General features: G+C 33.0%; 2 long non-coding RNA genes across 4 annotated transcripts; both read right to left on the bottom strand.

The window, feature by feature from the left end:
• Positions 1–1,051: 1,051 nt before the first annotated feature.
• LOC132039839 (uncharacterized) lies at positions 1,052–3,706 on the bottom strand. Its single transcript, XR_009410498.1, has 2 exons — positions 1,580–3,706; positions 1,052–1,195 (listed from the first exon to the last, which is right to left on the bottom strand). It is a non-coding gene; the product is annotated as an uncharacterized LOC132039839 (long non-coding RNA).
• Positions 3,707–3,717: 11 nt separating this feature from the next.
• On the bottom strand, positions 3,718–10,613 carry LOC132039838 (uncharacterized). Of its 3 annotated transcripts, XR_009410496.1 has the most exons (7): positions 8,675–10,613; positions 8,497–8,565; positions 7,748–7,807; positions 6,039–6,774; positions 4,946–5,546; positions 4,043–4,099; positions 3,718–3,880 (listed from the first exon to the last, which is right to left on the bottom strand). It is a non-coding gene; the product is annotated as an uncharacterized LOC132039838 (long non-coding RNA). The 3 variants fall into 3 exon arrangements; XR_009410495.1 differs by having other exon boundaries at positions 8,497–10,613; XR_009410497.1 differs by lacking the exons at positions 4,043–4,099; positions 4,946–5,546 and having other exon boundaries at positions 8,497–10,613.
• Between the last annotated feature and the right edge of the window lie 2,899 nt (positions 10,614–13,512).

Here is a 13,512-nt window from a genome sequence, read left to right as displayed (position 1 = left end):
CTTTTTTGAGCTTGTTTTGTTAATATTTTAGATTGTGTTCATTTTTTTAGGGTGTATTTGTTAATTTTGGAGTATCTATGTTTTTATGTATTCAGTTTTACTCGCTGTATTCATGAATATAACTAGCCCGTTTATAAATACAAATAGTCATTTCATGAATAGAGTAAAAAAAGAAAAGAAATTCGTTGTATTCATGAATACAGCGAAAAAAAATAGCTACGTCGTGTAAATATTAAAAATGTAGCTATGCCCAATTTTAAACCCCTAAATTGTAGTCATTTATGTAAAATCCCCTATTTTAAAAGGTTAGATATTTCGATTATTAAACTTTTAAAAGGGATATTTCATATAGAGTTCTCGATTATTAAACTTTTAAAAGAGATATTTCATATAGAGTTCCCAAAAAGAATGAGTAGATGGAAGATATTAAGCCAGCTGCAAAGTCACAACCACCAGGACTAGCATATGATATCCACAAAATAAAATCGTAAACTTGAAGATATTAGTAGTAGATAATGGGGCAATTTGCGCGATTGTCCTTATTCGAGGGTGGTCTTCTATTTTTGCCCCTCAAATTGTTGGTCTTTAAAACTCTTGGGTTTCGAGTTCAAATTTCGCTCAATCAAAAATTAAACAAAAATTTGCAAGGCAGAGTTTCAAACTCTACCTTATAAGAGTTTTTCTTAAGGTAGCAAACTCTGCCTTGCGAATTTTTTTCTAATTTTTGATTGAGCGAGGTTCGAACCGGGAATATCAGCATATTTTTGATCACTTTTTTAAGCGATGAGTAAAAATTAAGGACCAACAATTTGAGGGGCAAAAATTAAAGACCAGCAGCTTTGAAGGCAATCTGCGCAAAAATATGTGGATATTGTGACACGATTGGCAAGTTCTATTTTATGGCAGATTCCATGTATCACTTCTAACCATACTAGATGGCCTGTGCCCATGCAAGGCACGGGCATTTTGATAACATCTTATGCAAAAGAGATCCGACTTCGGGAAGATAATTCCCTATTTGTTTAATTGTTTAGTAGGAGTTAAAAGAAAGGAAGCAGCACCACCAAATAAAATTAACAAAATATGCCTCATATTATGTACATTCAATAGTGGAACAAAGTTATAGTACTACATTGTAAATCTAGCTGGACTGTAGTAGCTATAGTTGGCAGCACGTGATTCATCTAGGTATTACCTGAAAAAGGAAGACCAAGCATGCGAACTTACAAGTCACAACTAATACATTCACTTTGTGAAGCCAAAAATTTAGATGGTCTGAATTTTCTAAGGTAATAGTTATCCCGGAGAAGTACATGATGTCCATTTTGGTAGATTTAAACATAGAAAGTCGAGGACATGTGCAACGATCTGAAATATTTTTGGACAGAGTTTAGCAAAACTTGTGGGAGTTTCAACTCAAAATTATAACCAAGGTTTATCTTTTTTATTAGAGATTGAATCAATCATAATCAATCATCATCAGAAGTATTAGGCCAAAAATTTAGATACATTCCGAGAAAATCAAACTTCCATAGATGAGAAGCAAATGAAATCGAGAATATTTTTGCTTGTTAATTACCTTTGTAGAATTTTCTTGTCTATTTCCCTGCATTCTTCCTTAAAGCATGTCGGCTGTGGTACACATATAAAGAACTTGAAAGAAAAATGGCATTCTCCTGTCATTAAAACGTGCAGCAAGCTGAACATCACTTTAGCTCAAGTAGGACACTTCATACCACGAAATTAAGAAATGATGCAGAAGATACATAAATTTATGCCTGAAATATGAACCTTGTCTGATAGTGCACTAACACCTAAAGCTAGCCAAATGCAGTATCAGTCTCATGAAGTTACATACTTCCTCTATTCTCATTATTTTTGTTCTGGACTTATATTTAACGAAGTCGGTCAAGTGATTAATAGTTTGCAATAAATAAAATTTCTTAGAAATAATTCAATATTATGATTAATAATAGAGAAGCCATGTTCCAAGAACCATTATAAATTGTGTTCTGGTGTTACCCAATTACAAAAAATACAATGACACTTAAAACTTGAATTTAGCAAATATTGATCAAGTCTGTACCTTTCAACTAAACCGATAAACATCAAAGTTAAAGCTCAAAAAAGTATCAGTGATTGCTAAAGCGTACGAACCCTAATAGTTGAAAGCACTTCTTGACCACCAGAAGTTTCTTATGTCTACATCCACTTCAAGGAACCTCTAGACACTCAAATAGTAGCTCAAGGCCAATGACACTTCCCCCCATCTAAGTTTCAGATTTTATCTCATCTCTTTCTTTCCTTTTTAGTCCTTGTCTTGTGACCCTAGTATCAAAAGCCTTAATTTCCCTTTCAGATTTACAGTGTAAAGATGTATTGTAATATATTTCTAGATTCCAGGAACTCATACATAACATTTGATCAAGAAGCCAAAAAAATAAAATAATACAGGTAACGCAAAGCAGCAAAAGTAGTTGGTGTCTTCTTATTCCCGACGTAAACTAAAGAAAATGGTAGAACCCGTGGCTGCCAGTAAACCATTAGAAAAATAAACCAAATCAAGCCAATAATCAGGTCTAATAAAAGGAGCCAATAGCTAAGAGGGAATGAAATCAAATTATTAACTTTTTTATTTAGTAGGCCACAAACTATTAAAGGCTAATAACAGGACCTTTCAGGCTTCAAAAACATTATCTTGGCTGCCTCCAGAAAGTAAAAACATAATTAAAGAGCAATGTAAGGTCACGTTCAGTTATCTTCGTACATATAAACTAATATAACATAGCAGAGGCATTCTGGAAGTAATATTCCTTTGTTAACCAATTCAAAGCTCAAAGCTCAAAGCATAAAGCACGACATCAATGTAAAATCTGCCATCTTTCTTCACTTCTACTCTAATGCATTCAACTAATGTTTGTTTCTGCTGAGAAACGTATCATTTCCGTGTTACAAAAGCAGTTATAGCAGGCCTTTTTCTAATTAATGTCAAGGTTGATTCCTCTAGGAGTTTTATTGAAGGCACATATACACCAACAAGAAGACTACACTGATGAATATCATTCTATGGGGGCATAAATAGAAATGCATTGAAACACCCATGCCAATTGAAACTGGAAATCATAACCAAAAGACTGCATCAAGGCTTCAAATTTTCCTGTACTACATGTAAATAAGGGACTCTAGGACGTCCAGCCTTTTCTTAGCTTTTTCAACCTCCTGCGTCAGATCTTTATCCGAAGAATCTGCATTTCATAGCTTCCCTGAAGCTTTCTTTCAAAGGTCTATCTTGACTTTACAGTTGTTAAAATTATTTAATTAACTTCAATTTTTAGTTTCAACTCTATTCTTCAGCTAATGAGCCTGCTAGTCATACTCATTGATGAAACTTCAACTAATCACTCAAGAGAATTAGATAATTGAAAGTAAAGGATTTGAGTTGTGTTTTATATAGCAGAACTCTTGCACTTCAGATGCAAAAATCTACTGATACTTGTTGCAAACATTATATTTGTCATACTAACAGTCAGAAAGTCAATCTCATAGAATGAGCTCATCAACAAGCTGCTTGTAGCAGCTATAGTAGTTGCCTATCCATCAGATCATCACATCCAATGAAGTAACAAATAGTTAGATATAATGTAATACAAAGTAATTAAATGCATATAGTTTCGGGATGGACTCACTCTCGGTAGCTCTATACAGTGTTGAATACTCTGATGAAGATGGATGTTTTTAAATTTATCATGCTAAGATTGTGAAACATCTGTCAAGAAGTTCTACAAACTCCACATTGAAGGAACCTTGATTAAGGAATATTGATCACTGCTTTGATATCATTAGGATTGCTAAAACCAAAAGATAATCCCATATCTTCAAGCTGCAAAGGTCAAGAACTATTATATTATTAAAAAAATTCATTTCTTAAAGGAATGCAGTCAAAGAAACAGTTATAAAAACAATGGAAGGGCTATTTAACTGTACCAGCAAATTCAAAACCATTGCGAAGTGAAAATTTGCAACCGATAGCATATCCTCCTACCAAGAAATGTAGTTCCTTGTCAATGTTCTCGAACATCACATTGAGTGCAAACGTTTTCTGGAAAATAGAAATGGCATATCATAATATTGACAACTGAGAAACTGGTAGAAAAAAAAAGGACTAATTTTCTACCTGATAAAAGCTAGTAAACTCACTTATTCTAGTTGTGTCGCCCTATGCAACAAATGTTTCCACACTCATGAATGTTTATTTACATATTAAAATCAATGTATTTTTTGATTAATTTAGAATCCAATTGTTACAGTTTCAATTCATGTAACAACAAACATAATCACATTTGGGACCTTTTATGATATGAATTCACACATATCATAAATCTTTACTGAATGTGACATTGGGTCTATACGTTTTTTAATGTTATAAATTTTGTTGCTATGGAGAAAATGAAAGAATGTATTCTATGTTGATGTACAATGAGTTTAGAGAATCAAGAGAAAAGAAAAAAGTGCTTCAAAACTTGGATTCCCCTCATTCCATCCCAGAGGTTGTTTTTCCTGTCATAATCATTTTCAACATTTGGTATATAGAGTTGATGCCTCTTTCATTCATTTCTCTCCTACTCACAACAACTTACAACATCATATCTAATAATAGCATACTGTCAAAACTTTACAATAATGCAATTGCCCCATGTGCAGTGGCGGATCTACATTAAGGCTTATGGGTGCCTGAGCACCCATTAGAGTATGGAGCCAACATTATTACTTATATAGGAAACCTGGTAATTAGTATAAATATGTTAATTCAGCACCCAGTTATAGGAGCAATTCCAAATTAGAAATAGTTGAGCATCCATAAATGCCCATGTCCAAAGTCTTAAGTTGATGAAGAAAGGGAGAATAAAGATATGAAGGAGCGTAAGCTTAGGTGAGTATTATATACCTTCAATCAAACACACGGAGAGGTAAATTTGATCTTCTATGTGGCATATGAGACCATTATTCCAATATCTTGTATCAAATCTATTTATGTTGCCATAAGATGTACCTGCAACTCATTATCCTTCAAAAAGCAGATAACTATTTTTTTAAGTTTATTGCCTTTGGTTGCATAGCTTCTCTGTCTTTCTAAATTGTTTCTAACATAGTGTTATTAATCCGAGTCAAACATTTTGTCAGAACCATGAACCTTTTAAATCATATGAAAGCCTAGAGCACCTGCATCGCTTCATCTTCGTCATGGCTATTACTCATATATTATAAAGCTTTTCGACAATGCTGTTGGCGATTGTTAAGGTAAAGTTCTTTCTTTTTACTTGAGTTGAAATATTATCTTCACATGGTACTCCTTCCAAGGGGATAATATCACGAGTCACGACACTCTTAAAGGTTGCAATGTCTTTAGATGACCCTCAAGGAAAGGAAAGAATATTTATAGATCATTCCTACCAATTGGAGTCTTCTGCGACTGTTGCCGAAGTAATTATGAAAACCGCTATATCTCCAGTACATTGATCAGGTCCATTTGGTTGGCTACTTCAATGCTGCAACATGTTTAATGAAATGTTAAATAACAAGGATCAAGCAAACTCAAGTCTAGAATGTAAATAATGCTTGATTCAGAAAGAAGCATGTCATGGAGAATTTTATTTCCTATAAGAAATTTATCAAACACTTTATGAGCATCAGTGGTACTCCTATTCTCTAATCAGACATGTAGATTTAGAATAGAAATGTAAAGAAGTTGACAAGAAATTAAAGATTAAACAAAAACGTGGAGCAGAAATCACATGCATTTACACATTCCACGAAATAGGGTGAAGAAAAAACAGGAAAAAATATGTAGCCATAAAATATCAAAGATACTAAATTAAATCAAGACGGCAAGAACAGAGAACAAATCATTAATAACTTCAGAAGATGAAGAGCCGTTTCAGAGTCAATTGGCTTACATTAGTCAAGAACAGTTAATTATAGATACATGCATGTGCAAATCAATACACCAAGCAAGAGAAACAGTTCAGAAAGTAACTCACCACAAATATAAAATAGTCGAAGCTACCGCATGAAATCAAATTGAACCACAACGCGATTAGGTCAAGATAAAGTGGAAGATTAGAAGAGAGCAACAGATTTTAAAGCACAGCGAAATTGGGGAAAATAATAGCTGAACATAGATGAACTGGAACTGAAGAAATGTGAAAAAAGCGGGAAGGAAAAAGAAGTGGCAAATGCCAAAAGAAAGAAACCAGAGGAATGAAAGTGAAAACTTCGATATCAGCGTGGACACACGTGGGGACGTACACGAGTAACACGTAGGCTGTACAAATAATTTGAAATACCAAGTGTACCCTTCGTCGTCCATGGAAAGTTTCACTTATTAATAGTCGATATTTATATTTTTTGTACAATCAAAGGTAGCAAAAATAGTTAAACACTAAGAAGATGATTCCAAACTTGTTCCAATCGTTCAACAGGATTACCAAAAACTAAATACTTTTGAAGGTTGGTGTAAGTTGAATCCGATAATACTCTGACGTAGAGAATGCTTGCCGCTGCTTCCCTGAAACAAATTTAATTAAGTCAATCAGCTTTGTGTTGCAACTTTAAGAATGTGTTGCAACTTTGGTCGCAATTTCTAGCTTCTCAGCAAGATTAGATAGTTGATAGATTAGGCTAAACTTTGGTTCCTGTCAGTGAGCGCCATCTTTGTGTTGTTTTGTCCATCAACAGAAGCATTACTTATAAAAAGTCCATCAACAAAAGCAATACCTATTAAAAAGCAAAAACAACGGGAAGAATAATTACACCACATCATCAATATAAATAAGCGCTAGAAATCTTGGGAAACCCTATCCTATTTGCAATTTTGTTAACACTATCCCAACACACAAACTACCAAAAGACTACATTATGCTAATGGAAACATTGTGTTGATTGAAATGATCACTATATGTGGGAATCATTTGGAGGATAACTTCTACATATTTGTGTCAAAATTAAAAACAAACATCAACATATTGGCCACAAATTGGTAAAAATCAAAGCGAAAAATCAAACCTGTGGAGATTGGTTACCCTAGCAAAGATTCAGAAGAAATAGAACTTTCTGGATCATATGTATCGAAATGCATCCTTTAAAATCTAGAGGGAAAGGAATTAGGAAATAAATAATGTTTAATCATAACATACTAATAATTAAGAGGAGTAGAAATAGGAGTCATCCAAGAGTTAAAGTGTAACCGCGTAAGATCTCCAACCTTTAAGGCTCTATGGTAACGCTAACCGAGTCGGCGAATTTTTTCTTTTTAAAAAATTTGGTTGCTGATCAATGTTTTTAAGAAGAAAAAGTTGGAGATGTTAAACAATACATTTCAAGAAATTTTTAGAGCTAACTATATGTCTTACTCCATTAAAAATACCTTAGGATTCCACATACAACTTCATCAAGAGCAGAATAAAGAGCATCATGATTTGTCATCTGGAAAATCAAAGTTAGGTGCCTTGGTTTCAGTAGAATATTCTAGTGCATAAAGAAGTCCCAAGACTATGAAATAGATCTTTTTGTGTAAAGAGAAGCTCAAGAAGACTTCTCTACTATGTTATTACTTAAGTAGTTATTCATGAGAAGCCAATTACACCTACAGGTTGCGTTAATCAGAGATAATGATAGTATAACATGTTGAAGAGGTACATCCAACCTCCAATATTGTATTTTAATAATCTTTTTATAGCTTTAATTGTACCTCTTACTCCATTGGAACTTGGAAGTACCATAGGATCCCAAATAATTCTTCATCAAGCAGCTGCAACCAAACTAATTATTAAATGAATTTACTTATTGCAAATTAGATAGAAAAACATCATCTCTTTATCTGTAGAGTAAGTTCTAAATGTGGTTATAATTAAAAAAATATATATATGTTCCAGATGTGTACCTTGTTTCCCAACAAGAAGAGTTTTATATGCTAATACCATAGACTTAGCTACAAAAAAAAAAAATTAATAAAAAATCGAAGTTAGAAGGCTCTGTATCAATTGAACCTTCTAACGCACAAGAAGTCCTAATACTATTACATCAATCTTTTTCTTTAATTTCGAGAAGGTAAAGTTAACATCGACCTTTTCGAGTAAAGAGAAGTTCAAGAAGACTTCTCTAATATTTTATCGCTTATTATTCTTGAAAGATGCCAACTACACGTACATGCTGCAATTATCAAAGCTGATATTAGAATGACAACTGAAGAGGTACAACGAACCTCCAACTTGTAATGTGCAGATAATTGCCTTGTAGAAATTTCAACTTGCTGTCTTACAACAATAAAACCTGATGTTGTATATTTTAAGGTCAGGTTGTTGTTACAAATATTCATCGCTTTCCCAAATAGTATTTATAAGTCAGCATATAAGGGGAAATTTTTACCGTCAGCAACCTAAGAGACCTAACCCAATCATCACAGACTAATAAAATGGAAGTCCTGGGATCGTAGAATACCTCATGAACTTCATGGTGGGATAGGCTACAATCTGACGAAACCCCCAACATTGGTGCACCCTCTTTTTCCTGCCGAAATAATCATGCAAAGAACTCATGGGTAGATATTTTGTAATAAACTACCATTCATATGTTATTGAGAAATAAAGTATTAAAAGAAGCAACACCATGGTCCAACCTTTACAGCACACACACTCAGCCACCAAAAAATTTTTACAAACCTGTAACACCAACCCCACAAACAAAAAAGGCAATCCCAATACTCAATTGCTGCTCCTGCTAACTATTATCTTATCACAAGAATCCTTAACAAGGAAACCACCGTTAGTTGATATATGAAAAGACTTCTTTAGCGATCACATAAATTGAAAAAACAATTAAATATATTTCATAAATATAGCTATACAATCATATTTCTCATCCTTTTTCTTGCTATGTGGAATAAGTAGCAGGGGCATTTGTGTCCTGCTTCTAACTGGTCCTTGTTCTTGCTGGAATATCCCGAAAAATAATGCCCAAAGCAGAGATATAGTCAATTTCCTCAAAATTTAGTGAAGAATGATCAAGAGCGTTTTACCTTCAATATTCTGATTAGAAATGTATATTCGTTAACGTTTTTTAATAGGTAATTTGGATACACAAATTATAAATAACAACAAGATCCCAACGTAGAAATACAATTGTGCCTGTTAATCAAAGTAAAAAGTCATGGAAAATATAATTGATGATTATGTGCTTCACTGACCGATGAGCTTAAGCATTATTTGGATGGCTAGAAGTTTTTTTCAATCTTACCAACTCAAAAACAAACACAGCAAAATTGGATGCCTAGGAAAACAAGAGTGAGAAATATGAACATGACCAGCAATCAAAGAAGTTAATGTGTTTTCTCTTAAAAATTCTTGACTAAACCTACCACAAGCCTTAGGGACGGATTTAACCCTAGTAATAGAAGCTACTAACAGATTGATTTGCTTAACTCCAACATATGTTGTTTTAATAACAGAAGATTATGAAAGAAGAAGCGAATAAGTAATAGTACACTAAATATTAGCAAGCAAATAATTTGATTTTTACGTGAAGCCCTCACTGAGCTAAGCGCTTTGATCGGAAATTATCTTTGTATTTGATCAGTACGTGCTATTTAAGTTTAAAACACCTTGCTATTAGTATGTTTTTTTAGTTCTTCTGAGTAAACATGTTTACATAGGACTAAACTAAGTCACGTAATCTGCACATGGAAGCAATTCTTTATGAAACCCCAACTACTGCAACAAACATCTAACATAAGCAAAAATCATTAACAAGGATACTATATTAAAATCCATTTACGTTTGTAGTCCACAACAAAAAGATATTTCAAAATGAGGATCAACTACTTTAGCATATAGTCCAGCTTTCCAACTTCGATAAACATTGGAAAAGGCAAACACCAAGGTCGAAAGCAGATGTTTTCCTTTTCCAGTTCCCTACGAGCATTAAAAATGCAGTAATAGGTATCTTTGAACTTATCAAAGAAAAGTAGTAGAAGTAGAAAGTCGATGCAAGAACATGCAATAGAAACTGGAGCGAAGAGAAAGAGAATTAAAGCGACGATTAAAGGGTAAAAGAAAAAAAGAGAAACTGATCAAGCCAGGAAAAAGGAGAGAAAAATAATGAAAATAGGGCATGAAGGAACAGATGGAGAATGTATGGAAACAACCTCAGAGATTGAAAACAAAAATTGAGCAGCAGTGATAGAGAAGAACATAACTCACCAGAACAATCAACAAGATGTTATACAATTACATCCGAACCTAATCTCTGACAGCACCGAAGTATCTAATTCAATCTTTAATCATGTATGAGCTTCAAATCTTTCAATTGTCTAATCATGAGAGTTCAATCAAATTCTTAAAATCCCAATTTCAAAGTGAAGACCTCAAAATCCTTCATAAGACTATAACATTAAAGTAAATTACCAATATGCATCACTTAATTGATGCAAAAAACTTCAAACAAAGCAAGAATGAATGAGGGAAAAGAAAAAGAACATAACCGAGAAAAAGACCAGAGAGCAAGACTGCAAGAGAATGCCCTAGAAGGTCCCAAAAATGTCGAACAAAGTTGAACAAAAGAATGGGACACGTGTTTTAGTGTTAGAAGATGAATGGACTCGTGAGTAATTACTATTTTGCCCTTCGTCGTACCAGCAAGCTTCACTTATTAATAGTTTAAATTAAATAAATTAAATAAACTAGTAAAAAATAACCCAATGGTTAAAGAAAAACAAAAAAATCAAGACAACATTAATGCATTATTACATGAATTGGAGTGTTATTTGGAACAACTTCCTCAATGCATTGCATGAATTGAGTGTTATTTGGAATCAATATTTTAAAAGGCGGGAGCGTAAGGTATTTAATTTTTAGTATTTCATAAAATAATTATATTACAATAAATACTTTTAAATAGATAAAATTGCATTAAAAAAAGCGTGAATAAATGAAATATATATATATATATATATATATATATATATATATATATATATATATATATATATATATATATATATATATAAAGCAATCCATTTATCAAAGCAATCCATTATACGCCACTTACAACTGTAATTATATATAACATAATTTTACAAGTATAAACAATAGAATGAAATAAAAGCTATTACGAAATGAAAATCAACTATAACATCTTAACTTTCAAACAATGAAAAAATCACAATTTCTTAAAACAATATTGCTATCATACTATTTATTTTATCTCAGTATTATAATTAAAACGTAACTCCTTCATGAATAAAAATAAAATTAACTATAACATCTTAACTTTCAAACAATGAAAAAATCACAATTTCTTATAACAATATTGCTATCATACTATTCATTTTATCTCAATATTATAATTAGAACGTAACTCCTTCATGAATAAAAATAAAATTACTTTGAAATAGCGAAATAATAAAATATGATAATTTTGATACATAGGACAAAAGAACAATGACAAGTAAATATGTACAATTCAGTTATGTATTTTTAAAAGAAATATAAAGTGATATTCACCCTCGCAATGTTCTCAAATGTATGCAATACTACGACTTGTTATTTGAGTTACACCCAATCTTCTTATTTCTATAGATGAAAAACTATTAAGTATCATTCATTTGTTAAAGAATTATAAGGGTCAACGATTCTAATTAAGGAATTTAACATATAATTTGTGTAAGAACTGTTAGGCGAGCCCCAAGCGTTGGGTATTAGGCGTGTTTAGGGCGTACAGTTGGGCGCTTGAGGCATAAGCCTCACAGGAACTAAGCCTCGCACGTGAGCCCTGAGGCGTTTTGCCAATGCCCTGCCCTGAGGCAAGCTCTGAAACTGCCTTTTAACACACTGTTTGGAACAACTTTCTCTTTTGGAGATATGGTTATTCCAAATATCAACACTTCAACATACAATTATACTATAGTTCATAATTGTTTAGGTCAGAGGTAATATATAATTAAAAGAGGAAAGGCATCATTTCTCCCCTAAACTTGGCTGCACAAATCACTTTAGCAATTTAACTTAACGGACATTTATGTGCCCCCTAAACAAATTTTAAGTTAATTAAATACCACTTTATACGGGCAATACCATTTTCATGGTTGGAAGGTGCTATACACGCGCGCCGCATAAGCGCCACCTCAACGACACAAGTCACTAACACGTCAGATAGTCTCTCTATTCTCTTTCTCTTCCTCCTCCTCCTACTCTCTCTCTCTCTCTCTCTCTCTCTCTCTCTCTCTCTCTCTCTCTCTCTCTCTCTCTCTCTCTCTCTGTCTGTCTCTCTCTCTCTTTTCTTTTCTTTTTCTTTCTCCGCCTTTCTTCTTCCATCAACAACAATGGCTACCTTTCTTCTTCCATCAACAACCATGAAACTCCAAAAATCCTGAAATCTCTCTTCCGTGAAGGAACAAAACCAAATCGGATAAAATTATCAATCCGGAAAAATGGAGGTTTTGTCCGAATTTTTTTTTTCCGGCCAACGTTTGTTGAAGCGTACAAATTTGAGAAAAAACTCAAAGTGAATCGTTCTCTCCTCGGCCTTCATGAAAGGGTAGAGGATTTCAATTAAGAAACGGGAAAGATCTAGAAAACATATACGTGCTCAATTTCATCGGAAAAAATGGCGCCGGCGAACAAGTTTTCCGGCCACCAAATCCATATCTAATCTGCCTATAAAATAAATCTTATCATTTTTTTATTATGTCTAACAGTCAACTCATCAAGCAAATTTATTTTCAGAAAAAAAAAAAAAAAAACACGAGGATGGCATGGAGGAGCTGGATCGGAGATGGTGTCAAGCCACTGGAAAGGAAGAAAGAGAAAAGAGAAAGAAAGAGAAAAGGGAAAAAAAAAGAAAAAAAAAGGAAATCTAAAATGATATAAAAAATTAAGAAAAACATAATTAAGTATGGGTAATTATATATCATCCAATTATAAGATGACACATGTATAATTTGGACAATAATTAGTTTTTTGCCTTTTCACGCGCTTCCCAAAAATTAATAATTTTTTTTTGCCACGTCACCTAGTAAGGGGGTATTAATTTCATTTCAGACTAGAATAAGGGGGTAAATAAACGTCAGTAAAGTTACAGTGCTAAAGTGAGTTTTGCGGACAGTTTAGGGGGAGAAATGATGTCTTTTCTCTAATTAAAATTCTTTGACTTTGACTTATTGCCTCGAAATTTCCCGTAGGTGGAAAAAAATTGAAATTAGATCAACTTTAATGTAAAGATGAATTTTAATTTTCAAAAATGAGCTTCTCTTGTTAACTCAAAAAAGGACTTTACTATTATTTTTATTTAAGATTTTACAAATGAATATGGTAAAGTTAGATCTAATTTAATTTTTCTTTTAAAAAGGAGCTCTTTTTGTTAGATACCAGTCCATACACATAGTATGCCCGATCGACGTATTTTTTTGTTTTACGCCCCATACATGTAGAACGGGACTCTATCTTTATTCTCGTCCGACTA

Source organism: Lycium ferocissimum, chromosome 12 (genome assembly GCF_029784015.1).
Source record: "Lycium ferocissimum isolate CSIRO_LF1 chromosome 12, AGI_CSIRO_Lferr_CH_V1, whole genome shotgun sequence".
Classification (NCBI taxonomy): domain Eukaryota; kingdom Viridiplantae; phylum Streptophyta; class Magnoliopsida; order Solanales; family Solanaceae; genus Lycium; species Lycium ferocissimum.
Note: the sequence above shows the minus strand (reverse complement) of the source record. Positions and strands in the feature narration are given on the sequence as shown.